This window comes from Tachypleus tridentatus, chromosome 3 (genome assembly GCF_004210375.1).
Source record: "Tachypleus tridentatus isolate NWPU-2018 chromosome 3, ASM421037v1, whole genome shotgun sequence".
Taxonomy (NCBI): Eukaryota; Metazoa; Arthropoda; class Merostomata; order Xiphosura; family Limulidae; genus Tachypleus; species Tachypleus tridentatus.
Window position 1 is genome coordinate 25,634,872 of NC_134827.1, and position 12,483 is coordinate 25,647,354.

General features: G+C 35.6%; 1 protein-coding gene across 1 annotated transcript in view; it reads left to right on the top strand.

Annotated features, from left to right (window-relative positions):
- Positions 1 to 2,739: 2,739 nt before the first annotated feature.
- The window catches only part of LOC143246566 (MFS-type transporter SLC18B1-like), a 78,988-nt gene continuing 69,244 nt past the window's right edge, over positions 2,740 to 12,483 (top strand). Inside the window, exon 1 of the mRNA XM_076493491.1 lies at positions 2,740 to 2,889. The gene's annotated coding sequence lies outside the window, so the exon portion shown is untranslated. The remainder of the gene's footprint in view (positions 2,890 to 12,483) is intronic.

The window sequence follows — 12,483 nt, forward strand, 5'->3', positions numbered from 1 at the left end:
CCTACGACCCTCAGATTACGAATCGAGTGCTTTGACCATCTAGTCATGCCAAGCCTCAATGATTCAAAACTCGACTTGTAATTTCCATTCAAAATCCGAGTGCTTGCTCCCCATCTTTCTATCTCGGTATTAATTCATTTTCTAAATGATTACTCAGCTGAGTGTCATTCAATCCTGGGCTTTGTTATTTTATGATTTAGCTGCTTTGTCTTCGGGTATTTTGGATATAGAAAAACTATGTTAAGACGATATTCTGGTCAATAAAGTAATTGTCTTTGAGAACTTATTTTAACACCACAAACACTGGAAGGAAAACAAAGTTTCCTTTTGCAAATATTTTAGACTGAAAAAGATGGTGTTCATGAATGACAGTTGCTTTTAAATAATATTTACATTCTATCTTCTGTAAAAAACAATATACTTCAAGTGAATTCGCATCCCTTTTGTGGCTAATCGGTAAATCTAAGTGAGTTATACCATAAAAATCGGGTTTTGATACCCATACTGGCCACAAACAAAATCAAATTAACTTCTTTTAAAATATTTTTGGAACTTTATTTCCTATTCTTAGAATAATATTTCAATTAACCATAAGTACTGGCCCAGCATGGCTAGGTGGTTAAGTCACTTCAGTAGTAATTTGAGGGTCGCAGGTTCGAATTCCCGTCACACCAAACATGCTCGTCCTTTCAGTCGTGGGGGCATTATAATGTGACGGTCAATCCAACTATTCGTTGATAAAAGAGTAGCCCAAAAGTTGGCGGTGGGTGGTGATGACTAGATGCCTTCTCTCTGGTCTTACACTGCTAAATTAGGGATGACTTTGCGCGAAATTCAAACCAAACCATAGTTACATTGAAATAAAGTTCTCAATGACGAAACAAGCATATGTATATACAATGAAACAAATATATTTTGCTGAAGGAAAAGTATAATAAAAAGGTCTTAAATATTTTTAAAATCTCTTTAATTATAACCCTTGATTTAAAAGAAATAAATAAAACCATAAATAAAAAAACCCATAAAATACCTGTTTCGTATCGTCCAACTGACTCTTCACTCACTACAAAGCTTCGTCAATTACTAATTATTCTTTCTAAGATTTTGCCGATACAACTGGTTAGGCTAATAGAGTGGTAGTTTAGAAGTTTATTCGCTGGCTTTCCTTCTTTCTGGAACATTAATATTACTGCTTCCTTCCAAAAACAGGGATATAAACGGCTGATAATGATAGGTTAAATAAGGTTGTTAGGTGCTCATATAATCTCTGAGTGCCGTGTTTTAGGAGGATAGCTCAAAACTTCTCTCTCTCTCTCTCTGGTGTTTGGGTATATATATATTTTGCATACCCAGGAGGGTCACGTACACCAAACCTCTTCCTCCTTCCATTACATTGTTGGAATGGACTGATTAATATGTAATAATATCAACTTTAAACTGGTCCTTTTCAGGCCAATGTCCATTTATGTTCATTTTTTTAATAAGTCTAAAACGTAGGTGGCCTGTTTTATTTTAGCACTATTTTATTATTATTATTTTAAATTTGATTTTATCTTAAAGATCTGATGTACAAGTTTAACGGGAAGAGGTGTTTAGGTCTCTCTTCATCATATATGCAATATCTGGCTAGTTCGCATAACAACTCATTTTTTCGCCAATTTTTATCAAAATATTTTATCGTACTATGTAGAAGTCTATCTGGTATTGTTTGTGTGTTTGAGTAATTGTGCATGAACTTTGAAGTGGTTTTAGGTACTCTGTATGCTGATGTAATTAGTGTATTCTGTAATGTTTGGAGTTTGGTTTGTAAATGTTTTTCACTTACATTGATCCATGCAGGAGCTGCATAGTCTATTACAGGTCTAATGTATGTCTTGTATATTTTAATGATGTTTTCTGGTGTTGTTCCGTAGTTTATACCAGTTAGACTCCTAGCATAGTTTATTCTTCGCCAAATTTTAGTTTTTATGTTATTTACATGTTTTATCCATGTACGTTTCGAATCATATGTTAACCCTAAAATTTTTGCAGATGTAGTCAAACTTCTTCGAACAAGGCCTACATAACAATACAAAACTTCCCGCGTTTTTTACCTTAAAGTTTTATATATGTTTTAAACTCCCTCTGTACGCGAAACTATGTAACATTTAATGTGGTTTTAAATTTATTAATTAAAATATTTTTCATAAAATAATCTATTAATTATCATATTGTTTCACTTGTGCATGTATTACACATAATAAGCCACGCTTCTTAGGATTTATTACAACACGGTAGTTAAAAGTAAGTTAGTAATTAACGAATAGCAAAATCCTGCTCAGACAAATGTTAAACCATGGCATGCTTTCGGACTTATGAGTTAATAGTAGCGATAACAGTGTAGTTGTATCCATTACACTCTACTGGGTTTGTACATTATTCAACTTTGTATATTTGCTGGCACAACAACTTTTAGGGCTTAATTCATAAGGCCTCATCTCGTTTTCCTCAGATTTAAGAAGCAATATTTTTTGTCGACATGCGATACATTGTTAGCACTAGAAGGGCCTCTCTTGTAATTCACACCTCACCTAACCCACCCCTGGAAAGTAAAGTTCCACAGTCTTCTCCGCACAACCATCAAATACAATCGCTCACTTCTAAGGAATAAAAGAGGCGTGGGAAGGTGTTCTTGCTCGCAGATCACGTGATTACATTGTTTTGGTATGTTCGTTGATGATTTACCTAGTTGAAATATTATAATTGAAGTTATGCTCACATATCAGCAAGCTGAAGCAATATCGTGATATCAATTGAAGGATGCTTCTATTTATAAATCTTTCGTGAAATTTAGTGACAATACGACATGAAAAACGTATATGAGTGACAAAGAGGCCCCTACTGACACAGGTATGTAGCCATCGATAATAGAATAGATAGCTGGTAGAAAGCTAAAATAAATGCAGTCAAAATTAAAATTTTGTAATTGTTAGTTGAACTAAAATGTGTCAAAATCTAAATTTTCGAGATACTCAAAGTTTGATATTTTTTTGTAATGAGGGACAATTATTAGACATCTTGTTTAACACATTGATTTTGATTTAAGTCTGCTTATTACGAAACTTAACAGTGACGTCAGGATTTGCTACGCGTGCTTTTGTAGTTTCTTCCAGTCCATCGTATGGACCCGGCATGGCCAGATGGTTAAGGCACTCGATTCGTAATCCGAGGGTCGCGAGTTCGAATCCCCGTCGAACCAAACATGCTCGCCCTTTCAACAATAGGGGCGTTATAATGTGACGGTCAATCCCAATATTTGTTGGTAAAAGAGTAGCCCAAGAGTTGGCAGTAGGTGGTGATCACTAGCTGCCTTTCCTCTAGTCTTACGCTATTAAATTAAGGACGGCGAGCGCAGATAGCCCTCGTGTAGCTTTGCGCGAAATTCAAAACAAGCAAACTCATTGTCTGTTCACTGCGAGGAATTTAACGACGTATTTTTGCGGTATAAGTCTGTAAACTTGTCGCTGACCCACAGGAGGGTATATGCACAAAATAGGTTATACGTTAGGAAGTATCATATTATGTACGATATATTTTATTCATTGAAATTGTAACGAGAAATTTAGTAATGTGTATGTCAAAACCATAGTAATGAGTAAGAAAGTAAACATACGCACACACATACCTATAACACTACTTTTGTTGTGTTGCGCACGTGTGATTGTTTTTCTTATAGCAAAGCCACATAAGTTTACCGAGGACTCGAACCTGTGAATTTAGTATTGTAAATTCGTAGAGTTACCGCTGTACCAGTGGGGTCTTGTTGTATTGCTTTCTTCTTCACGGATTTTGGTCTTATTGACCAGGGACGGTCAGGTTCACTTTGACCTCTTCCTCCTGTCTGTGTTGTTATTTTATCTGCTGTACTATAATGGTGGTGAATCTACATGCAGATCAGAGAAAGCAGCACTTGTACAAACACTTTCAGGGCGAATGTCCATGTATTTTTAGTTCTTCAGTTGATAGTAAATGTCAGACTTTATTCTTAGGCGCTAAAATATGAACGTTAAAAGTTGCATGGGTTTTAATTTTTAGTAATCGGTGGGCTTATGAAATTCGTATTCTTAAAATAGATTAAAAGGAGAGAGGTACTTAAGTTTTGAAAGGTTGTGGCCGTTTTTCTTCTTTTTGTGTGGGATTAGACCGATTTAAAATATTTTACGTTCTTATAATTCTTTTTAGACAGTTCCTCATGGCCAAGTAGTATATTATTGAAACATTCTATGTGCACTACAACGGTTCTTTTAACTTTTCGACGGCTTTCTTATAAATACTTTAGATGTGCTAGGCGTAAAAGAGCGGGAATTATTCTCGTTAATACAGTTGAGAATTTAAGATATTTTTGTGGCAGGCTTAAGCAAACACTCTCGCCATTACGATGGATGACAAATTCGATTATTTTGGTGAGTTCGCAGATGCGATAACATTGTTGTGTGAAACAGAAAATGTGCAATTAATTTAGAATCGAAAAAGGTGATTGCATCTGAAAAAGGGTGAAATGAGAAGTTATAAGCCGTTACAATATACCGTGTTTCTCCGAAAATAAGACAGGGCTTATATTAATTTTCACTCCAAAATATGACACTAGGGCTTATTTTCGGGGGATGTCTTATTTTGATATATTAAAAAAATGAAGTTACAAAGTCAAACTATTAAACTAACCATTTAAAATAAACTATTATTAAACTAACTGATTAATACTTAAACAAACTAATTAACTAACTATTAAACTAATTAATAAATTAATTTTTTTATTTCTTTCCTCTTCCTGCCACTCTTAACTAGGGCTTATTTTAAGGGTAGGGCTTATATTAAAACTATCTCCAAAAATCACACTAGGTCTTATTTTATGGGTAGGTCTTATTATCGGAGAAACACGGTAGGTCGCTTCGTTTATCAAATTTGAATTATTGCGTGCACAACTGTTATCAGCCCTTTCTTCACTTCCAGTTCAGATCAATAGGGCCAACAGAAATAAAAATGATGTTTACATTTCGTCGGAGAAGGTATTCAAAAATTAATTTTGCATGTACAAATAAAATAATTATGTAAGATATTTTAAACATGTTTAACTCTAGCTGTAAGAGAATTTCGTACAGATAATAATTCTGTTTCAAAAATTTGAGTTTTTGCTAAATTAACTCTGACGAATCCACAACTTTAAAAGTAATTAAAAGGCTAGAATGTTATCATTACTTGCCATAAAACAAAATCGCAAGATGAAGAAAAAAACAACAAAAAATTTATCTTCTGTATATGAACATGAATCCGTCTGTGGATTGTTGAATATCGTGGGCACATATTTTTCAACAACTTATAATTGTCGGTGTTTTTTATTACCAGACGTCAAATGTTCATGACTAGTTCTCTTTTAACAAGAGTCAGGTGGGATGCCATTTCGCTTTTTTTTTATGAGGGGTTAGAAGCATACTTTTTGTAAACTGTAAGTTACTCGGAAGAAAAGGGCTCAATAAATGTCAAAAAATGAATGAAGGCGAGTGATAGGGGAGAGAGATTTTTTCTTCTTAAAATGTTGTGTAAGAGCGTGATAGGAGTGAGATAAAGTAGGACACAGATGAAGGGAATGAACCCTTTCGATATGGGTTTGGTCGCTATGATCGAGTTCGTTACCATCAAAGTTTCCTTATTATAACTCATAACAGTAAACATCTGTTTATACTTAACTGTTTTTTATTCCACTTTTAAACGTGTCTAATTGATAATTCCGCCATACACATTATAAATCGCTCACCGAACGTGCAGCTTATGTTACTCTATTGAGTTACGTAACATGCAAGCTGCTCACCTTGTTTATCGTTTTACTATTTTACCTAATCTAACTTATCTAACCTGGTTTGAGTTCGACCTGTATCCTGTAAAGAAATAAATCAACACTCAAATATGTACACATTTTTATCGTTAGGTTAGTTAGGAATAATTTTTAACATACTTAGTACCACCACTAAAGTAAACTAGTAATGTTATTCTGTGGTTGGTTGGTTTAGTGTTTTATGGCGCGAAACAACTAGGCTGGCTATTGCCCCTAAGGCGAGCGTGTTTGGTGTGACGAAGATTCGAACTCACGATCCTCGGATTACGAGTCGAGCGCCTTAACCATCTGACCGTGCCAGGTCAAGATAGGTGATAATACGATCGAATGTTAGACCTTTTTTTTTATTAAAAAAAAAGCCTTTAAGATTTCAGTGCGTTATCGTATTATTATTAGTATTTAATGTATTTACATCCACTACGTTTACATTTAATGGAAAAGTGTGCATGCATGTGCATTTAGACAGTAAGGTGTCCTCGCATTACGGAACGGATATAAAACTGAGTGTTATTATAACAGATAATGCATTAAATTCTCACAATGTGACCAGAACTATAATTTCTTTTTTTAAGAGCGAAGCCACATTGCTGTATCCAATGCGAGGATGCTAATCTCAGAATTTTGCATTGCAAGCCTGTAAACTTACCGATGTCCTACCGAGAAATAGCCAATAACAAAAAATTCCAGCAAGTGAAAGTACATTGTTACAACATAGATTTATCATAGTTACTCACATTGCACCAAATGAGTAACTTCACAGAAGTTGCTATTGGTCGTACATAGTAAAACTATTTTATTTTCAAAAGAGGCTTGACATGGCCAAGTGGGTTAAGGCGTTCTACTCGTAATCTGAGGGTCGCGGGTTCGAATCCCCGTCGCACCAAACATGCTCACCCTTTCAGCAGTGGGGGCGTTATAATGTGATGATCCCTCAATTCGTTGGTAAAAGAGTAGCCCAAGAGTTGGTGGTACGTATTGATGACTAGCTGCCTTCCGTCTAGTCTTATTCTGCTAATTTAGGGATGGCTAGCGCAGATAGCCATTGTGTAGCTTTGCGCGAAATTAAAAACAAACAAACCGTAATATAAATTTTGTTGTTTGTACTGGCTTAAGTAAATCACAGAAGATTATTAAATGTCTTCCAGTGGCACAGCGGCATGTCTTCGGATTCGCATCGTTAAAAACCAGGTTTCGATACTCGTGGTGAGTAGAACCTGGATAGTCCATTGTGTAGTTTTGTGCTTGTTTCCAAACCAACGGAACGATTTCTTAGTGTAACTGACAAACAGTTAATGTTGAATAACTTGAAGGAAAGTAGACATGCAAAGAAACCTGTGTATTGTACATATGAAATACGCGCATATACAAATCTTGGACTGCTAAAGGCTTTGAAGCCAAATAACTTCCTAGGATAATTAGATTTTTTTTGTCCATGTTACTAAGCCATTGGATCTTGTTTCTTTGTCAGACCGATTTATTTACTGCGTCCCTTTCACACAGTTCCACAACTGGAAGGTTCAGACAGTCGCTAGAAATCAGGTTTCGATACCCCTGATGGGCAAAGCACAGATAGCCCATTGTGCAATTTTGTACTTAACTTCAAATAAAGAAACAAATCAAACAAGTCTTTGAATACCCGCGTTATTGTTTGTTTTTTGTGTTGTTTTTTTTTGCCACCATAGCGAAACTATCCCATGTTGAGAGCGTTTCTCACACATGTATAAAGTTTGTACCAGGTGCGAGGTTTTCTGCTTATTCGATTCAGCACTGGGCGTTCTCATTTTGTCTTTGGGTCAAACTGAAGCCAGCCAATTGAATTGTGTCCAAGTTGGCACTGATAAAAGGAAGTTTACTCTGTGGTTGCAGAAATTGTGAAAAATGTTTCCTTACTTAACATTCGTTACAATCCAAAGTCGTTTGTACGTTTTATATAAAACAAACGACACTAGTTACCATATATGGAAGTGCCCCCCAATGCTATGCCTTTTAATCTACTTCTGAGCTTTCTTATCATTACTGGGCGCCACTTTCTGAATTCTGCCTGAGGGTCCAGAATGCCTAAGACCACCCTGCTTACGCATAGTACGCACTAAGATGCGCCACTGATATCAAACCAATGATGCTTGAACAAACGTATGAGTGTTCGAACACTTTCACACGCTTATTACATCGCATATGGATGACCTGTATGTTACTTATTAAGGTAATGCATGATAATACTTATCATTAGAAATAACTTAAGAATTCTGATAAAAGAATGAAATGAATCAGTTAAATCAATGTGGTGGTGGTGTAAACATGTTTACATATTCGCGACTTAACCGAGTCTAGTTTTGATGAATCTGGAGTATGTTACATCCGAAAATTCTCTAACTTATTCTAGAATGATACCTATTGATTAGGACTTCCCTGTGTTTGAACACAAGTAACGATTTTATCGTGGGAGTTAATTGAAATTTCTGCTCATCCTTTAACAAACATTTTCCATTTTCTGACCAAAAGTTGATTGCATTTATTTGTCCTATGTTATATCCTTTAATGTGTATAAAACAAATGTAGAACAGTGAGTGATAGACTATAGAGAAGACAGCTAGTCAAGTCACTTACTACCAGATCTTCAGCTACTCGTGTAAGATCGAATAGTGGGGTTTCACAGTCATTCCTATAACGCACCAACAGCCCTAAACCTTTCAGTGGCACAACTCTATGTCTACGGACCTGCAACGCTATAAACCGGTGGTGGGTAGAGTACAGATAACCCTTTGTGTAGCTTTGCTCCTACCTTCGAATAAACAAACAAACGCAGCCCTGAAGTGCAAAAATAGGGAATTTTAGTTTAGAATCGATACCGTTGGGCCACGATCAGTCCCAACTAGTTTGGAAGATGTATCAAAGTCAATTAGTTTTTGTAATGATCTTAGACTCCTTGGAACCAAATATAAAATATTCAACAAATAACAGTAAAAAGTGAATAATTTGTACACCGGTTCTGATTATAGGAAAAAGTATCGCCACAATTTGAGATTTTAATCTAGTTACGTCGTTAAAATGACTGAAAAAAAAATCGCATACAGGTCACATAAGGTTATTGTTTGTGAAACTCGCCAAAACCTACCAAAAGGCTTCCTGTGCTACCTGTACCTAATTTCTTGTGGTTTTCCTCTCATAAATTCAAAGTTCAGAACCTTTCGAAATGTCTCCTAAAATTACCTGTTTAGGGCTTATTTTTTGACTATATTGCTATGGTTTACTTGACGCCATGTAATTATTTTTATGAGTGAAGATTGCCTTACGACACAGCTCTGTCAGCCCGTTTTGATGTGAAAAGTCATTTGTATCTATTCTTTCTAGGTGATCCCCTCCAAGTGGCACAGTGATATGTCTTCGGACTTACATCGCTTGAAACCGGTTTTCGATACCCGTGGTGGGCAAAGCACAGATAGCCCTTTGTGCTTAATAACAAACAACTTTGTAGGTGAGTGAAGAACCACATTTCTCCAATCACCTTGTAGGTTCCTTCATGAAAGACAAAAATAAAACATTACTAAAGAATTGGCCTGGCATGGCTTAGCGCGTTAAGGCGTGCGCTTCGTAATCTGATGGTCGCGGGTTCGCGCCCGAGTCGCGCCAAACATGCTCGCCCTCTCAGCCGTGGGGGCGTTATAATGTGACAGTCAATCCCACTTTTCGTTAGTAAAAGAGTAGCCCAAGAGTTGGCGGTGGGTGGTGATGACTAGCTGCCTTCCCTCTAGTCTTACACTGCTAAATTAGGGACGGCTAGCACAGATAGCCCTCGAGTAGCTTTGTGCGAAATTCCAAAACAAACAAACAAACTAAAGAATTTTACGATATTAAAACTTATTTCTTGCACACACACACACACACACACATCCAAAATGGGGTAGAATAAAATATTCCTGAAGTCGATTTACAGTTTTGAAATCTTTATGCCATAGCAGTAGTCTTAAAAAATGTATGAGTATTTTTAACGGTAATCAATGAAAACAAATTCTTTTCTCTATCTCTTAAGTTTATGTTGTACAATGACCAATTAAATGGCACTATTAGATTGGTCCTCTCGCACATTTTTGATTTTCGGAGCTGGAGAGCCATGTTGGAATCTGTTCGACATCACAAAATATTCCCCTTGTGGGTGCGCTATAAACGTAACACTTTATCCTTTAGCGTAGATGATGGATAGATGTTTTCCCCTTGGTAAGTAGTTTAGTACAAGGGACGGCAGTAGAATGCCTTAGTAACTTTACTCTAAATACCAGATACAAGTGTAAAAATCAGTTCAAACCTAGCTGTTTGTATACTCAAGTTTGGCATGCTAAACCAATATATTATTCGAGTCAATACATACAGATGCAAAGCCTATGGATCTTAAGAGTTTCGCTGATTTCAAGATAAAGTAGAAAGCTAAACAAGCAGAAATATGAACAAATATGAAAAAAAACAACAGAAATATAAGAATATATACAATACTAAGGTACGTGTAGTGAAAAGAAATAAGTGAACTGAGTGAGTAAACGTAATTTAATGACTTCTTCAGAAATAAGAGCCGATAAGAACCTTTTTATGTTCTAAATTATCCCGCGATGGAATATGAAAAACAAAACCAAAACCTATTTAGAAGGTGTCATTACACGGACTTGCTTCGCGCTGCGAGAAACGTGTTATATTTCATTTTTCACAAAAGTTAAATGTAAGATATCATAAAGTTTGAAACTTAATTGATACGTTTCTAAAGTGTTAACATGAGCTCTAGTACTTTTCTCGTGTCAACCAGGGGGCGTTATGTGTGAAAAAAAAAAGAAGAAATTGACCAAGATTAGTCGGTTAATCTAAGGACTTGGCGAGTTAGCTGGAAGAGGGTCGGGCCACATAGATAAGATGGTAGTTTAACGTAGGGAAGATAACAAAGCATGCAAGAAGAGGATGTTCTTTCGTTTCATCCTACTTCTAGTGGAAACTCTGTACTCTGTTTACAAGATAAACATACAGAAGGTTAATTAATGAAAGAAAGGCGAATTGTAAGCCATTCATTAAATACTCTGTTTTCTGGATCAAACAGTAAATAACGTAAAACTTATTGGGAGCAAGTTATGGGTCATCTATAAAAGTTTCAGTAGTATGGTAAACAGTGCTGGACCTAAGCTTTTTCATCTGGGAAAAATAGAGAATATGAAATTAAGGGTGAATTAATTTGGCAAAATGGAAAATACTGTATTTTAATTTAAATACTGGACTTTACAAAGTTGCAGTAATGTATTTTGTTTTATTATTATTGGTAATAATATTCAAATGTTTTGTTTTTTCGAATTTGGAAAAAGAAAAAAACAATCCGATGACCCTTGACAATAAATGTAACTGTCTGGTATGTTAAGCCCATAGATACTTATCTCCTTAGACCTATAAAGTGTTTTTCCCCCATCCGTTTTCTCAGCTTATTTAATATCTGGTTCATGTAACTGAAAATAAGCTCAACTCCGGCAGTCAAAATCGACACTACCACGAGTTAAATTTATTGTTTTTTTTTTTAAGATTGTCGTAACCAATGTTGCTTTTCACCAGTGATCCACAACATTATCTTGGTCTCCTTGTCTCTATACAACGTCCATTTCATCACAGAAGTTACATCATCTCTTCACATCATTCGGCGTTCCATTTGTTTAATCGTAACGTAAGGAATATTTTTGAAGGTTTGATTTTATCTTATCGGCCGCACATCAGAAACCTCGGTTTTGATATGTGTGACAGTTTTCGTGATATAACATAGAATTTTCTTTAATTAAATGGGGCACACTAAGTGTAGAATGTGCTATCGTCGACGTCACAAACTGACAACAGGTTATTGGATGAAATAAAGTCTTACTTCTAGGTCACGCCTTTCGTTCGGTTGTTAACGTTTCTCTGTGAAAAAAGAAAAGTCTGTAAATAAAACGGGCAATAGTTAAAATATTTCGGGAGAGGGGATACATTCCTTGAATTCAACGCGGGTACACTCCCTAAATTCAACGCTGACGTTGAAGTAAAAACTCTTAAGCGTAAACTATTTTATGGTCAGTATAACCAGACTATCTTTTTCTAGAACAAAGGAAGAAACATTTTTCCGACTGCATACTAAAATTTATACAGAAGGTTCTGAACCTCTATATGGTGGTTTGATTTATTAAATAATTAATTTCATTGTCTACAATAAATGAACAGGCTGAAAGTAAACCTAAGAAGTAAAATTTATTAACATGATCAGTTACAAATAATATTATACTAGTGACGGTATCACCAACACACCAAGTTGGCTTTCAATCATGAACAATATTAAACTGGAGACTATCACCTAAATATCAAATGAATATGCTTGTTAGGTAACCAGTCGTGTTCTGTACTACACAAGAAGTAAGTCTTGGAAGTATATTAGGCAAACATGCTGTTCCTGGAATTGGTTATGAACGGTATTAATTGTGGGTAAATATTGAAAACGAAAAGTTTTTACACAGAGTTTAAGGTAATTAATAATTTTATATCATTTTACCGTCGAGTGGATTATTGTTTATTACTTGTTTATAAACAATGTCAAGTACAATTCACGTAACGATAGCGACTAACTT